At 46.4% G+C, this 4621-nt stretch overlaps 1 long non-coding RNA gene across 1 annotated transcript in view; it reads left to right on the forward strand.

Annotated features, from left to right (window-relative positions):
- LOC107598052 (uncharacterized) overlaps window positions 1-1249 on the forward strand; it is a 4757-nt gene extending 3508 nt beyond the window's left edge. Inside the window, exons 2-3 of the long non-coding RNA XR_001610515.1 lie at window positions 650-658; window positions 1239-1249. This is a non-coding gene — a long non-coding RNA (uncharacterized lncRNA). The remainder of the gene's footprint in view (window positions 1-649; window positions 659-1238) is intronic.
- The last annotated feature ends 3372 nt before the right edge of the window (window positions 1250-4621 follow it).

A 4621-nucleotide genomic window follows, 5' to 3' on the forward strand; every position in this document is an offset into this window, starting at 1 on the left:
TCAAACTCACACATACCAAACCTGAGTATGAACCATTAAGCGATTCAATAGTTATTAAAAATACATTCACAATAAATGATTAAGACCTGATAAGTCACATGTAGGTTACATACATAATACGGAGATATATATAGCAGCAATGATTAGTTGCTCGAGTCCTTTTAGTGTCATTTAGGTGCATGGAAAGGCAGTTTCCGTGCCATTCTGTGAATGCATGAAGACCGGAGATAAAGAGGTCTGTAGGAATCTCTGAAAGTCTGTTCTTTGTCTTAGGTGGGGGGAAAAGTCAATCCGAAGAGCTTGTGATCACTATCACATGTTTCCATGTGACGGTCACGCTGTGCATCTCTTTTGACCATTATTCTTGATAACTTGCCCCCAAAATTGACAATCTCCTTCCTGAGTTGTTATGATCAGTGTGTTCCTTTTGTGTTAATGTTGAAAGCTGTTCTGTGAAAGAGTTTGTTAGCCTTGCTTCAGACTGGCTAGTACTCGGGTCTGATTTATGACATCCTGTTATCTTGGGCCTCTTGTGGAATGTTTTGACTCCTCGTGCCTCAACCATGTTTTGACCAAATCTTAGATTGTCTGATTCGGTCTGATATCCTACAGCAAAGAGAGCCTGATAAGGTTGAATTGGAGATGGGAGGTTCAAAATGTATATGTAGTGGCCTTTTCTTTCTTGGTCTGTCTTACTTTGCTTAACTAAGTAAGCCATAGTTTCGCTATCAAGTATGGATAAATCAGAGATGGTCGGATGGAGTTTGGGGTTGAATTTAGAGGTTATTGCAATTTCTGAGCATCTCAGAAAACTGAAGAAAGCCAATAAAAACATGGCATTGAGGGTACGAGCGGTATGGATCGAATGGTACCCTGTGCGTAGATTTTGGATGCATTTTGTAAGGATGTCCAGAGTTATAGGTTGTCTGGAATCTGGGCTTGATGGTCGAGAGCGCTGAATCCCTCCATTACAAAGAACCACTTATCTGGGAGTGGTGTGGGATTCGACCACGATGCAGGCACGGCTGTCTCCCGCTCAGATCAAGTCGATCCTCACTGCAGTCGCGAGAGTGAGAGAAGGCCTGTTACTTACTGTCAAGCAGTTTCAAAAACTGCTGGCTCTGATGGCAGCTGCGTCCAATGTGATATCTCTTGGCCTGCTGTGCATGAGACCCCTACAGTGGTGGCTCAAGACCAAGGGGTTCTCCCCGAGGGGAAACCCGCTTTGCATGCTCAAGGTCATGCGGCGCTGCCTACGTGCCTTAGACATGTGGAGGAAACCTTGGTTCTTGTCTCAGGGCCCAGTGCTGGGAGCTCCTTGTCGCCGCGTAACGCTAGCTACGGACGCATCCCTCACCGGTTGAGGAGCGGTCATGAGTGGCCGCTCAGCCAGCATTCTGTGGAGCGGTCACCATCTCACTTGGCACTTCAACTGTGTGGAGATGCTGGCCTTGTTTCTAGCATTGAAATACTTTCTCCCGCACCTAAGAGGTCGCCATGTGTTGGTGCGCATCGACAACACAGCGGTGGTCTCTTAAATCAACCATTAGGGAGGTCTGCGTTCGCGCCACCTTTACAGGCAGGCGCACCAGATCCTTGTGTGGTCCCAGGGCAAACTCCTCTCGCTGAGAGCAGTCCACATCCCTGGGCATCTCAATATGGGAGCAGACATCCTGTCTAGGCAGGGGCCGAGGCCCAGGGAATGGAGGATTCACCCAGATGTGGTGAAGCAGATATGGAGAGTTTTTGTCCAGGCTCAGGTGGACCTGTTTGCGACTCGAGAGACATCGCACTGTTCCTTCTGGTTCTCTCTGACTCATCCAGCTCCACTTGGGCTGGATGCCATGGTACAGACGTGGCCGAGGCTTCGTCTGTACACCTTTCCCCCAATCGCTCTGCTCCCAGGAGTTCTGGAGAGAGTGCACCGGGACGGGGTCCGTCTACTGCTAGTAGCCCCGTTCTGGCCAGGCCGAGTATGGTTCTCGGACCTGATTTCCCTCATCAACGGGTTTCCATGGGAGATTCCCGTTAGGAGGGATCTCCTCTCACAGGCGGAGGGTACGATCTTTCACCCCCGCCCGGAGCTGTGGAAGCTGTGGGTGTGGCCTCTGTGAGCACTGGACACATACATCCACAGAGCTGCCCTGTGGCAGCGGACCAACTGTTCGTGTGCTACGGTCCCCCTAAGAGAGGTCTTGCTGCTACGAAACATACCCTCAGCCGGTGGAAAGTGGATACCATTTCCATTGCTTAGGAGTCTTCTGATCTCCCCTTGCCTCTGGGGGTCAAGACTCACTCTACCAGAAGTGTGGCGGCCTCCAAGGCCTTTTTAGCAGCTGTATCTATGCAGGACATCTGCAACGCTGTGAGTTGGTCCACGGCCCTAATGTTCATCAGGTTGTATGACCTAGATATGCGACCCACTCCGGGCTTTTCTGTTCTCTCGCCCTAGCTGTGCTCTTCTACACTAGGCAGGGATTTGTAAGTCTGGCAGCGTGGGCGTACTTGTTCCCATAGCGTTTTCCGATGCAGCTCGAGTTCCTGAAGGAAAACGTCTCCAGGTTATGCATGTAACCCTGGTTCCCCGAGGGAACGAGATGCTGCATCTCAGTGCCATACTTCCGGCATCCCTGCGAGCACTTGCTTCATCCCTAGAAGCTGACGCAGGTTCCACCGCACGTGCTTTTAAGCTTCCTGGTCGCTACATCACCCCCCCGTGACGTCTCGCCCATCCATTGGACTGATTACACACGTGATTCAGAGCACGGTCACGCTGAAGGCATTCCCATAGCATTTTCCGACGCAGTGTCTCGTTCCCTCTGGGAACCAGGGTTACATGCGTAACCAGGAGACATTTTTCCCTTAAGTATGAGACTTAAGACGTGATTTCCCCTTACCTAAGGGAATGATTTAAGGGTGTTGCATAAAATCCCTTAAACACTTCCCTTAGCAAAGGAAACCTGTAAGGCATTTGCGAACATCACCAAAAGGAACGATGGAATCTCTGCATTCCATCAGACAACTAACCTCTCTTCTCAACTATGAGAGTCGTAAAAGCTGAATCATGGTCAGCCCAGGTGCCAACTTTCTCAAATGAGTTCCTGTCTCGCTCTGCTTATCTTTACAAAAAAAAAACACTGAGATAATGATTTACCAAACCACTTCCGATGTCGACAAACACTAGGACAACAAGAACTGACCCCCCCCATCTGGATTCATTTAAGCTACAGAATGTCAGTAGGTTTCGTGACTGGCTTCAGCATAAATAAACCATGAAATGAGGTTATTAATGTGTGTAAGATAAGTGAAGTTTAGTATTGAATGGAAACTTGTGATAATTGCAGAATATTGAAATAAGTGAAAAGTTGTTATTTCAAACAGTATATGTTGTACGACACTATATAGAAGTTATTAACAAAACCTGCAAATCTTCATTTCTCCACATAATAAATTGGAGCCTCTGGGTAATGTATGCATGCTCCGCCTTGCAAGAAGGCGATTAGAAGGTCGCGTCGTGGGACGGACTTATGCCTCGGAGCAAAACCCAATGCAGGACAGATTTGCTTGCTTGCTCTCGCCTGTCGCCGTGTTAAGGTAATGTATGCATGCTCCGCCTTGCAAGAAGGCGATTAGAAGGTCGCGTCGTGGGACGGACTTATGCCTCGGAGCAAAACCCAATGCAGGACAGATTTGCTTGCTTGCTCTCGCCTGTCGCCGTGTTAAGAGCACTCCCAACTTGTGCTCCCACGCTTACCATCAAAGTGATCGGTCATCCAAAACTCAAACACTTCAGAGAAACACGATCTTCAAAGAACTTAACGCAAACTCAGACTGTAGCAAAACTTCTGAAGCCTCCACGTCATCAAGAAGCCAACCAATCTCCGGAGGGCTTTCCTGAAAGGACATCATTCAAACGTCATTCCGACGTCACCTCAGCAACCAATCAGCAACGGAATTCCCTCAAGCAGCCAAACCAGGAAACTCAGCTTTTCAGCTGTCAACCCAGCAGAACACAAGTAAATGAACAAAATCTTATCTCTACTGAACTGGTGAACGAGCTAATTTAAGCAGTAAACATAATCTAAAATCCTCTGCTTTGTGAATTCTCTCAGGTGAATTTAAATTACTCGTGAAACGAGGTAGAACTATGAAACTCCGTCAACTCTCATTCTAAAGAAACTTTTTTTTGTGTGTTTGTGTGTTTTAGCTTAGTTTTGATGTAATCTAGGATAGCCAATAAAATTCATGTTTCATTTATAAAGAATCATTGTTGGTGTCATATAATTTCAAGGTTAAAACTTTTGCCAAAAAGATCCTTGCTACCTAGCTCATAGCTTACTTATAATAATTACTATAATAGCTTACTTATAATAATTGTATTGACCGTGGCCAGGAAAATACATATTCAATTGGTAATATACACTGACGTTAACTTCTTGCTGACCGAGTAGCTGATAGGGTGTAAACCATTTAAATTAAAAATCAGTTTAATCAGGTGGACCTCGACTTTTTCAGATCTGAGTCCTTTCAAAACCTGAATTAATTAATAATAATTAATTCCCTACAATTACAAATGAGTTAATTTCATTACAAACTGTTAAGTGTTTCACGACAGTGACCC

The sequence above is a fragment of the Sinocyclocheilus grahami genome, unplaced genomic scaffold (genome assembly GCF_001515645.1).
Source record: "Sinocyclocheilus grahami isolate Dianchi unplaced genomic scaffold, SAMN03320097.WGS_v1.1 scaffold243.1, whole genome shotgun sequence".
In the NCBI taxonomy this organism is placed as follows: Eukaryota; Metazoa; Chordata; class Actinopteri; order Cypriniformes; family Cyprinidae; genus Sinocyclocheilus; species Sinocyclocheilus grahami.